We start from the raw sequence: 13,130 nt of genomic DNA on the forward strand, positions 1-13,130 counted from the left end.
ATTTGCTAATCGTCCATTAAAGGCACCTAGACACTAACAGACAATTTCGAGGGTAATTTTAAAGGGATACGAGCTACATATTAATTGAAGTTTCCATTGCCAGTTTTGTAACGCGTATTGTTGTGACTCCTGGAAGAAATGACTGATGTTGCTCTAGCAATTTCGTTTTTCCACGGCTATAGTACGCACTGGTAAAATATCCTTACAGCTATATGCATATGTATGCCATGTTCGCTGATATTACTGCTCGTAAGCTTATATAATTATATCATTCTGTTGTAGTATACAGGATAATTTTCACGGTCCAGTGGATTTACCTAACCCAACAGAGAATGCTTCTAATAAAATATAAACCTTTTAATCCTACAAGTTCAACGAGTCAAGCTTTTTCCATTTCCGCTGAATGTTTAATCGATCTTGTTTGAAATTTATTGAAAACCGCCTTTGTCAATATCTGTATGTTTTGATAACCTCCGTTCGTCTTAATCACTTCATCATATTGACTCACATCCAATTTAAATATCGAAGTGAAGTATTATTTTCATCGTAAACGTATGTATTGACATTCAATAAGATTTTAGAGATGTAATTAGTGAATATAGGCTCGCGGTAATACTGCTATTGAATTCACAGCTGAGTCATAAATATATTCATGATGTGTAGGATAGCCTGCTACGAAAAGGATATGTGATTCTAAGTCATGCACATGTGGTAATTTTTTCAACTCTGTAATGATCACGTAATCATTTAAAAGAATTAACCGATTTCTTATTAAAATATTAAATTGAATTACAAATAATTTTCCAATAATAGATGTAACAACGTAAGGTATATTGTATACTGGACAGCTAATTGCTTTTGGATGTAAAATCGAACCATACTTCTATTTTTGTGAACCATGGTCCGATTGATGTACCAAGAATGTTATAAATTCTCACGGTATTCATAAAGTTGAAAGAAATGTGTGACACATTACATTCATGACATTTTTTGTTTCACCACAAATCATTTGGATACAAAAAAAAAAAAAAAATTCTTGTAGAATTGAAATGAGTTATTTACACTTAGTCTTTTTGTTGGCAATAGGTACCGGCATGCGCGTTTATTATATGGTAACTTTAAAGTTTGACAGATATATGCCATAAAACAATTCAAACAGGGTTGTACATACGTGACACCATGAAATATCACATACAATGTTTAGAAAGCCTCTACTCCGTCAGCTAGGTATAACCATTCAATGGCTGTTCAAATATCGTAAAACAAATAATACCGGTACGTTTTGCTTTCACAATTGAGCAGACACTGGTATAAAACTGTACTTGAGAAATGACAAATAGCTCTCTTGAGCCACCGATAAAAGTAAAGTGTATTTCACGACATATTTACAAGCCACTTTGCTGCAATCTAAGACCTATTTGATTCGTTTATACGATGTAGTTCGGTCCAATTCAATAAATTTCAGATTGTAGTCGTCTCATTTTCTTTATTGTTGTAAATTCTTTATTTCAAGTCTGACTAAGATTACTTAAGTAAAACACGTATTTTGATGTATGGCGTTGATATATTTGACATATCATTCTGTCCCAATGTGGTAAAATATTGTTGTTTGCGATCTTTCTTATTCTAAATTTACTGTAATTATAGAACTCTCAACACAGAACTTTGTAAGTTCTTAATTTGAGGACGTGACATTTCCTAGGTTTGCGTAAAAGTTGTCATGGAAGCAGAAGACGCTAACCCTTCCGAGTCATATGGTTTTTTACCTACTGTATATTTCCAGGATCATTTATTTCATATTTCCCCTCGTTTCGTCGAATTCGAGTCGGAATGACGGCTTTGTTTAAATGTCGTTTTTTTCTTGTTTTTCTGAAGTGCTGTAGGATTTGTAAATACTACTAGTAAAAACAAGACAGCAATTTCATTTCCTCGGTTTGTATATGCTGCATATTATTAACGAAACCATGAATATCTAATTTAGAAAATATTGATTAGATAGTTAACAAGTGTAACGTTGTCATTGTGTTTTAAAACGTAGTCCTTAACAAAACAAACAATGTCTGTAAAAGCTGGATGAGTGTTTTTTCCAGTCAAATTTAAAAAAGGGAATGTTAAAATATTACTGACATCTGCTTTACAACCAAACTTAATCTGAATAGATATTTCCACATTTAGATTGGAATCAATACGTTATGTTATATCACATAATGGATTTATCAAACGCTTAATTGGTTTCAGCCATAACATTGGCACCAGTGACTGGGATCAATACAAAATCTAGATTGAAATGTTCCATTCCCTTGTATTAACCAAGTTGTATGACATTGCGTGGAAATATTCAATTTTCAAACTTCAGCAATTGTCATATTTGTTTTGATTATATCTCTGTTAATACATGGACTATTTAAAACGTTCTTGCCATTGTCATAGGTAAATTATACCGAAAGCGAAATTTGGTCTCGAAATGTATAAATGTGTTCATAGTCCCGATTGTGATTTATTTGTAAAGTTTAAATTTCGCCTCTAATGGCTAAATGTAAATATATCTCATCATTGCAAACCCTCGCCTAGTTTTGTTAAATACCTGCGACTATAAATCAAAAGTACGCTGTTAAAAGCAACAACAAGAGCTGAAATACCTTAAACTGCATCTCTTTATTGTTACTAAGAAATGTTATAATTATGTAAAGGAGACAATGATATAAACCTTTATTGTGAACATAAATTAAGCATTTATCAAAATTGTCCTTTTAAGAATTTGATCCTTACTTTCAATAATGGGATCATTTTAACTCAACGTGGGCTTTCTTTACTTGACAACATAATCTTACAGCAATATTGGTCATTGCGGGTACACAAATATCACACAATAGTTTAAGCTGATATATTGTTTTGGGGTCAACTAGTAACACAGGGGAGATTTCCTTGGGATTTTACGGCCAACGCATCTTTAATAAAATCAATATGCATTTGTTGACTTTCGTCAGAGCTGTAGAGAGGGCAAAACAACATCTGAGATTTTAAAGTAATCCTGTGATGTTTGTTCTCAAAGTGGAAGACCATCTATCATGTTTGTCAAAGATTAATATTGATGCTAGGCTATCACTGAGCACCGCCAGAGTAAATCTAGCACCCAGACATATTTAGGTAGGCTTTCACTCGTAAATTGATTTCTTTTCAGCGGATCTAGCTAATACAATAAATCTATGTTCTTCAGAAATTGACTGATGTTTCATACCAGGACTATGTTGACAAACCATGGTTATAAATAAGAGCTTAACCTCTTGGCCAGGCCAAACTAAAACAGCTTCTGATATAATTAAAATATATCAAGTTTCGATTAGCCCCAGTAAAAGTCGTAGAAAACATACTGTCACGCCATCTATTATATGTCACAACATTTTCAAATTTTATTTCAAATCCAACTGCACATCAAAATAAACTACATCGTGTACCACATGTAGTTATTCATTTTTGAAAAGACTGATTGCTGATTTTTGTATGAAGTAATTAATTTCCAATTGATTGGTTTTGTAACTAAATAGCGTTAATAAGGATAGCTACATTTTTGCAAATTAACACAGATTAGGGAATATGTAAGATACTTCGGATCTAGCTTTATCCTAACAACATCATTCATGAAAGTGTCACTATAATAAATACATTGTTGCTGAGATAGTACGAAGTAAATATGACGCACAGGATTAAAAAATATCTGCAAATTTTGTGAGTAGCATAATACACGGACGATATTTGGAATGTTCAATTAAAAAACATAACAGACGAATATAACACTTAACCATCACATCAAGACGAAAATAATAATAATGATAAAAAATTAAATAAATAAATAGATAAACGAACCCATGATAAATTATCAATATATATCTACATAAAAATGCTTGAAAATGTATAGTTGTTCCGAAAACATCCTTTGCAGCGTCGATGTTACCTGCAAGATAGATCAAGATAAAGTCAAATTAATGTCCCGTTCTTCAAAAAGGAATCACGGTAGTGATAATGCAATTGCTAGGCATAATGGTTATCAAATACCGTACAAGGAAAATGATGCTTCCAATTTTATCATCATCATTATCGTCATATCGACCATAAAACTACAATATCTGGAGTAATCTTTATCGTGAACAGCTATAACTATGTATTTAAAAACCAATTAACTCTGTTTTGAAATGTTGAGAAGCTCCCTAATGCAATTACACTGATATCGACCCTTCTTTCTGTAGCAGTCTATAGTGTCAATGGAGACTCTGTACACAAGAACAGAGAGTAATATAAAAGGATAGTTGTGTTCAGACATTTGAATGCACGACCGATCAATTATATAGGGTAAAACGGATTGTCTGTCAATAACCCTACTCAGATATTCGCTTCCATAATTACAGAAATGCAATATTCCCGATAAATAAAACGTGCTTTCTTTATCATGCATATTGATGAGCTGTCATTACTTTGAACATACTTGAATCTCAAAATCTCAGATCAATACAAAGAGATCCGCAGAAACAAAGCCCTTGTAGATACAGGGAAGACATATGTCGGCTGTATCTCACTGATGTCTTGGGAGGCATGGAATCGTACCCCTCCCCTATCCCTGCAGGGTCGGGTTGTTTTAGCGTTGTTTATGTTTCAGGGGACAATGGTAGTCTGTTAAATACTTCCTGCTGTCACACTTCAGCTGATCCTTTCTGAATCGTGTTTTTACTTTCCATGCTGTCTGCTCTTTCTTGTTTGTTTTTATTTGTGATTTTTCCATTCCTTTGTTGGTGTCTCATTGACACTCATTCTCATATGACCCTGACTGTCGCGAGTCTTTCAATTAAAAACAAATCTGAATGAAGATGCTTTTGTTTATGTCAAAGATAATTACTTATCATTTCATATTGACATGGACACTTTTATCCGTTTCTACATATTTTTTAAGTGTTGTATGTGCCCTCCATGAATTAACTAACGTCAGCCATTTTCATGGATATTATTCTTCTCGTGATTAAGTTGATATATGTTTTTGAAGAGTTTGTAACTGGCAACAGACTAGTAGGCCTGTCAGTGGTGTCATTGGCTCTACAATAGGGGGACCGAGTACCTCTCCATGTCATACAAATATACATATACACATTCATCGCCGTCATTGTCGGGGTAAAATTATAGTACATAACAGTGACATGTCATCAATGGGATCACACTTCGATCGACTTGACTTCATGGTAGGACGTTACAGCTGACGTATCTTTAATCCGTGGATTTGTTGTTTGACACACGTGTTGAAAATTATCGATACTTGATTTGATTAATTAGAGTAGATATGGACTATGTTACTACATCGCTCTAACACCATTGAAAAAAAAACAACAAAAAAAACACACTCACAAAAAAATAAACAAAACTCTGATACAGTTTTAAAGACTGGTTTTATACTTATTGTATCGCCATAAGATGGCTCCGTTAATACATACAATGACACAGTCAAGAGTTTCTAAAGAAATCACAGTAGAGTATGTTATAAGTACATTTGACTTTACATATGCTTGTCACATATTTTGCTTTCTATAATAGTACGTATATACATATAGAGGGTGAGCAGGGGTGTATTGATTTAGGGGGCGTCACATAATGTTCAAGAGACGTAGAGGTATTGTGTTACAGATAATAAATATCTGTAATCCAAAGATTTGTTTTGACTGGCGGTTGAAAATCATGGATATACTGTTGAAATCCAAAGATTATCTACATACAAATGATAACAAGCAGTAACATTCTCGTGGCTGACTTATGTTTGGTTTTGATAGGCTTAACTAAATGACGAGTTAAACAGGACTGATAAAAATGACCTTGTCAAATTAGCCCATCTATCTTAAAGATACGTGTTGTTGTTGTTTATTGATTATAGCAAAAGTAGATAGCGTTGTAAACATGACATCAAGGAAATACATCGGGCGACTTTTACCTCAATCTTCACCGACATGAACTTTCCCTTAATCAATAGTAACACTCCTGCTTTCCACACCCGTAGCGTTTAATTGTGGCATTTGACTTTACTGCCTACAGCTGTATGTCCATGATATATAAATGACACGGACAAGTATTATGAGATGTAACGTGGCGCAGACTTTGATTTGTTTTTTATTTTCCTGTGTGATATGGGTAAACATTTCTATATTTTGCTCATTAGAGCTCGCCATGTTTCTGAAACGTTATCACTTGCTTGCCTAATGTAATGTGACATTTGCGTTTATCATAGGACCACAGGTCTGTGTTATCGATATAACAGGTTGTATTTCCTCTGCTATATTTTAGCTAGATTCGTCAATGTTCATAGTTCATTTAAGATACAGGAACATTATACATACAGTTGCACATAAGGCATTTAAAACAGAGATAACCTTCTACATACAGTGGCACAAACGGCATTTGATACGCAGGTAACCTTTTACATACAGTGGCACATACAGCATTTAAAACATAGATAACCTTCTACATATAGTGGCATATACGGCATTCAAAAACAGGAAGCATTCTACATACAGTGGTACATAAAGTATTTAGACCAAAACATTATACATGTAGTGGCACATACAGTAACATATTCTTTGCATTCGATCATATTTATCATATTCCATGCCGGACGTTTGTTGACTTAATGCCATCGACTGCACTCGTATCACATCAAACATATAAGGAAGAAATAAATACCTGTTCTATCTAAACTATGCTAATTTAGAATACGACTCCAATATTATATTCCACAGTACTCTACTTATTATATTCCATGCCGGATGTTCGTTGACTAAATGGCATGTTCTACTAATTTCTGAACAAGTTCTTTTATATCGACCCCACTCGTGTGACATGAAACTGGACAAAATGAATACACGTACTTTGTAAACAAATGTCCATGCTTGGAAGACTTTGATATGTGAAGCAGAAATAGAATAGTGATTTCTACACCATGTCGCAGTCATGACTAGTGACTATAATCTGTAGTGCTCGACCTTAATATTCCGTTGAACTGTTTTCCTACAGAAAATATCGAAAGCATAAACCTGAACCGAGCCGATGCCCATAACATACATCTTTAACTCTAATTAAAAAGAAATCTATATAGTTATTGATATCGAAACATGGATACCTTTTTATTGCTACCGCGGTCAAGTGACTTCCTCCTTCGTGTAGTAAGTATGACAAGAAAGGCCGGAAATCAAACGGATTACTTCTAGTTTAACAGGCCTATCACAAAACGTACTTAACCTCTTGGTGAACCCTTTACACAAGAAAGACTCATTTTGTTTGATATTCTATTCTGTCATTCAGATATGAAAACAACTAAAAATAAGTATCCTTATTACAAAGATACAGATCTAAATTTTATGAAATACAGAGAATCCTTTACTATATGTAACATTATCGTTTTTAAATATAGATATCATTTTTCAAATGAATTGCCTAGTCAAATAAGGCTATTTAAGAAAATGCATGAGGCAAGCTATTATTTTCAACCGGTTTCTTTCAGTGACGTTCACGCTGTAGGATCTAAAGTGCAAAACAGCAATCTATTTGTAATTTGTTCTGGATAACTTGATATCGACCTAATCTTGTAAAGGAAGGATGTTACCATGTTTTGAATTTAAAACTCCATTTTGATATGATTGCGTTTTAACACATGTATATATTCATTCGTGTTAAGGTAAAACATGCAATACATTGATGTAGTAACTTACACTGCCTCTTTATTAGTAAATTGTAAATAAATGTTGCATGAAATTATTGAAATTACATTATGATAAAAATGTTTAACGGTGCGAAGTCGGCGACGGAGTGAACAATGCTTCTAACAAATTTGATAAAATGACAGCCACGGTAAAGAACTATTTGTAATAAACAAATGACGAAATAATCATTCTAAATGTGATAACTTATTAAACCGAAATTTACAAAAAAAATAAAGAATCGAAGCACGGTGAAATTTCAAAGGGATAAGATTGATTATTCAATGACTTTCAATTTAAAAAGATAGAATTAGATGCTCAAGCCTTTAAATGAAGGCAATTACATAATGTTTGAAACGTTTGTACTCTTCTTCTTCTTCTTCTTCTTCTTCTTCTTCTTCTTCTTCTTCTTCTTGATGTATCACCTTAAAATCTTCGAAGTTGTTTTTGTGTCCTTTGCCGTGAGGTAACATCTCCTTAATGAAATTCAATATATACATATCTGAAACATCTGTCATTTAGAATAACTATAAACTAACCATACTTTTTAACAAGGAATTCCACCATGCATTAATAATGTTGCCTGACGGAAAGTTTACGTACATGCAAGTGGGTAGATAATGAACTTATTGATATAACATTTCAGTGTTGAGTGTATATGTCTTGTTTCCTTTGATACAAGATAAATGATCCTCTGTAGGTTTCTTTGTAAATCGACGCTCTGGTCGTGTCTATTGACACGCGTTGTTTGGAAGAATGTTTCAAAAGAACATATTTATTTAGCAATATAAAATAAACGCTCTGTGTGAGAATTTACTCGGTGGTAGGAATGGTATTTGCACTAAAAACTGTTTCTCTGTAGCTTTCTTTGAACAGAGAATTATTATTAATGGCCAAACGTTCAGTACTGAGGAAGTCTTTTTATAGTGTAAATAAATAAAACCTAATTTTAACAAAATCTTGGTAAAAGCGTTCTATAGTATTAAATCAAATGTTCCAAGAGTATGGAGCATTAATATATTTATTTGTTGGACGTTGTTGGATGTTTATTTCGTATTGTCCCTGAATATTGTAACAGTTTCAAAAAAATGCGTCGTCAATACATTCAATATTTACTTCACTGAAGAAGATGTAAATATTCGGTTTTTCCACCAGAGAAACAATTTGATGTTTTCATAACTTACATAGTCTGTTTCTTTGTTTTTTGCAATGGAATTCTATTCAACAAACCATTGTTCTTCAAACGTATATTATTTTCATTAAGCGTTTTTGCCGAACGCCATGTTGCATCAGATTGTCGAATTGCATACATTTTCAGAGACCGTCGGAACTTTAACATTTCAAAACCATCATCGATTGAGCGTGTCGTTATGTATTTAAATGTTTATTCATGACAATTTCAATATTGCCTAAAAGGGCGGTATAGTAAACGGCCAATGTCATTAATGAGAGAATCGACATGTGTTTGGTTATTATAAGGACTAGTTTCTGGATGTTTGAAAGGACCAACCTGAATGATAGATCTTAACGTCTACAATGTGGTAGGTCTTACGCACCTTCTGAATTCCATACCAAGTTATGAGGAAATAATTATTGTAAAAAAAGTGTTGTAGATTTGCTGGCTACATATAATTTATTCTTAAAACGCTAGCCTTTATCAGAAAACGTATAAAAAGTTTCTTTGTCATTTTAAATAAGTTGATATTTTAAGTACAATTGAAAACAACATTGAACTGACACGACAGTTTGAAAATTATCCCTATTTATGCAAGGCTTCAGTCAAAGAGAGTGATTACATTTGATGAGACAACAGCGTAACGAGTTTAAATGCCAACATTTAAAACAGACTGTTACTGTCTGGGAAGGGTAGAGTAAATAGACACTGTTTGGCGTTGTTATGTAAAAGCGATTTTCTTTGTGTCTTGGTTGAATGGAAGTTTGTGATCTGTGTCAGATTGGCGCTTCCTCCCTGGTGAACACTGTCGGTGTACAGTGAATCAGCTTACCGTTGTACGTATCACCTGGTGTATAAATATTGATTTTCTACAGTTGAAGATAAATATACAAATCATCGGGAAGGGACTTACAATCCCATTTCGAGGCAGACTTGAAGTATATAATCACAACAGTCTCCTTAGAATCTCATTCCCAAGCTTAGGCCACCATCAGACAAAACCTCCGATGGGATATCGAACGCCAATCGATATTTGGATCGAAAGTTCACCATGGAACTGAATGAAGCTGATGTGAATGTTGTTCACCTTTGACTCGTTGTGAGGGCATACTAAAATGAGGAAAGTCTGGATTTTAGTTGATGTGAGGATTTAGATATAGTACTGTGGAATCTACTAGGAGTTTGGCAATGTATTTCTACTGGACATGAAGTGATCTCTAGTGGATTTACATTTAAGTTGTTGACTCTGGTACACCTCTCTGAGTTATCTGTATCTGAAGTCCTAAGTGATCCAGTTGTCTTCTGATAATTTGATAACGTAACAAGCAATTTCCGACATCCGCACATTTGAAAAGCAAATGGACAAGAGAAAGGTTATCGAGAACGCTTACCTGACGAATAATTACCATCGTCCCTTAGCTACGTTTCAATTTGTATAAATAAGAAGAAATTGTTTGCTCCCTGTTCGGGCTTTCCAATATTCCATAGCTGATTTCTTTAGAAATGTATTGACCGTGTGATAGTATGTTCGAGCACGTTACGTGCAAATACGAAATATAGAAAGGTTTATATGGAAGGCTGTGAAATCTTCGAAAAAAGCTAACGGAGCTTTGATTGAATGGGATGTACTTCTGAAACATGAAAGTGAGCAAGTTACATTGATGCGTTCAATTGGAATTCAATTGGAATTCTATTTTTACAAAATCTTCGCTGATAAATTATCTCTGGGATGATGTGAACATATACATTTTCAAGGCTACACTTTTATTTCAACCATCGACTTATCTTGCGGACATAAGGAATTGTGTATCTATCCACGTTTTGGAAATCGCCTTTAACAAAACGACAAAATGAAGGTAAGCTTGAAGATGTCGATGAAATATTGATCAGTCTGTGCTGAACAGAGTAAATGGAGGCAATATAACAATTGATACCTTCTCATAAGTTCGATAAATATTTTCCCCAGGGCATCCATTCATTGTATTCATTACATGCCTGCCGCAATGAAGACAAATAACACCATCAAGCTAAAAGTAAACTATATATCAGGTTATAACAACAATTTCATTATCTATTGTTGTTTTTTGCTTCTATTACGTTCCAACTGCAAGCAATACACAGTGACACATATAGTGTGCCTTTCCTTGACCCTATTTAGCGTTAAAACCTCCCTGACCGAGATAGTTATAATAAGATAAGTCGGAATTCAGGCAGATTTAATATGATATTTTGTCTGGTAATGTTTTGAAATTTAACATTTTAACATTTGTATCTTCCCTATGATGTTATTGAGAAACTCCATAATAATAAAAACATGTTATTTTAGAAGAGATAACTTACTTTATCTTCTTCTCACAACAAACAGTCTAAAGTTTAAACCGATTTGTCCTCTCAAAGATTTACACTAAACGGTTTAGCCTGAAACTTTTCAATGAAGGTAATTTGTTTCTTACGGGAATTGTTTCTTTAGAATAAATTAATCCGAAAAGAAAACTTACATACACAAACTACAATAAATCAAATCCGATAACATAAAAGGCTAGCAGGTTATCGCTACCACAAACTCTTGCGATTCTTATAAACCTAGTTCTTGTTTACCTGATCCAATACTGTATTTAAAATAAAGCAAATACATGATAATCTTTGCAATCACGACAAGCCCTGGTACATAAACTTTAAGACCGTGAGCGGGTGAGTGTGTGTAACATTGATCGGCTCGCTACTGGTCGGTGGGTGGCAGGTGTGTTCAGCAAGGCTTTTGTGCTGTGACATAAGGTATGTTTTTCTTGTCATATCCGTTAAAGCTCTATTATAAAATCTGATATAATTTATGAACTGTAAATATATATTGTATCACAACAGTATGGGTTTTTTTTGCCTTTTTTTTGTATTTATTTTATTTTTCAAAATTAAGCATGGTCACAACAGTATGTTGATCTCAGAAGGTATTTGTTAAGTAAAATGTTTGAAAGATTCGAAAAAGGCGAATTGTATTTAAAGACTTTCTGTCAAGACGTCTTTTGTACTAAAATATTCATATAATCTCATCGAATCGGATTCGTATCTCATTCAACATTTATGAGATAACAGAATAGGAAATATTCTTTTAAGTTGATTGATTTTTGTGATATAATGGAATCTCTCAGAAGGGAGTGGTGCTTAGTTGTTTGTTTGCTTCTTTCTCTCTCTGGATGCAGGTTTGCTTTATTTATTTTTTACATCTAGGAACATACACTTAACAGGGAAATTATTTGGTGACGTAAATTTAAGTAATAGAACATCTTCTAAAATCAAGGCTGAAATAGTTGATTAAAACTATGTTTAATAAGCAATATATATCCTTGACAAATATGAAGTAGGGAATTTCAAGATAATTTATCAACCTTCAAATATATTTTTTCTTAAATTGTTATGTAACCGTATGCACAGTAACCTATTCTACAATAGCACTGCATCGCAATTATTAGACGCATGCTACCAATGCCACCAAATATACCGTATTCTGATCAGTACGGCATGTATGTGTCCGTATATTTTTTCCCATAGGCAATCTGTTATTATTTGGACTTTAATCAATATCAATTTACATTAAATGACATGTGAAACAAGTCGAATATATTGTTATCATTTCCGATCAGACATATCGAGTATCATTAGCAGTGTCCATCTGGCATCTGACCGGTGTTCTGTGACCAATTGGGAATACAGGTATTTAAAAGATCATTTATTCGCACACATTTGCAACATTAGTCTTTCATTCCTATTGAGTTGGATCACACTTAAGTATTAACAAATATATTTCCACGGGATTAAATTTTAGTGTTTTTACAGCTAGACAAAGAATTTGTTTTTATCCTCCTATTACATATCGGCTGGAAAAACCAATAAGTATTTTATGCTTAGAATACGTTTTATAAATTTCATATGGCTTATATTGTATAGCCGTGTCAATTTTTAAGTAGTTTTTATTGTTTTGTATTACCAACTTTTAAGTGTATCACTACCAGTGTAGTCGGTGAATATTTGGATATTCTCGTTGGTTACTCTGTAAATGTTTGAGGAATTGGTCGGTCATTGTGATTTAAATCCCTGTATTACATTTTGGTTAAACACATGCCTGTATACTTATTGCAATACCGTTCCAAGGTCGCCTGTTGCCAGAATTGTCACGGTATACAATTTGTAGTATGCATTTCTTTCCGTTGTAAGGAATATGATACGGACATCGTTGG

General features: G+C 33.5%; 1 protein-coding gene across 8 annotated transcripts in view; it reads left to right on the top strand.

Annotated features, from left to right (window-relative positions):
- Positions 1-13,130, top strand: part of LOC117341664 (malignant fibrous histiocytoma-amplified sequence 1-like) — a 36,261-nt gene that overhangs the window by 12,608 nt on the left and 10,523 nt on the right. For 3 of the 8 annotated variants that reach the window (XR_004535691.1, XM_033903529.1, XM_033903530.1), the window contains exon 1: positions 9,756-10,754. The exons of 1 other annotated variant lie outside the window; for it this stretch is intronic. The gene's annotated coding sequence lies outside the window, so the exon portion shown is untranslated. Of the gene's footprint in view, positions 1-9,755; positions 10,755-11,607; positions 11,674-13,130 lie in introns of those variants that run through there. 4 more of the 8 variants (XM_033903531.1, XM_033903528.1, XM_033903525.1 and 1 more) reach the window with 4 other exon arrangements.

This window comes from Pecten maximus, chromosome 14 (assembly GCF_902652985.1).
Source record: "Pecten maximus chromosome 14, xPecMax1.1, whole genome shotgun sequence".
NCBI classification, from domain to species: Eukaryota; Metazoa; Mollusca; class Bivalvia; order Pectinida; family Pectinidae; genus Pecten; species Pecten maximus.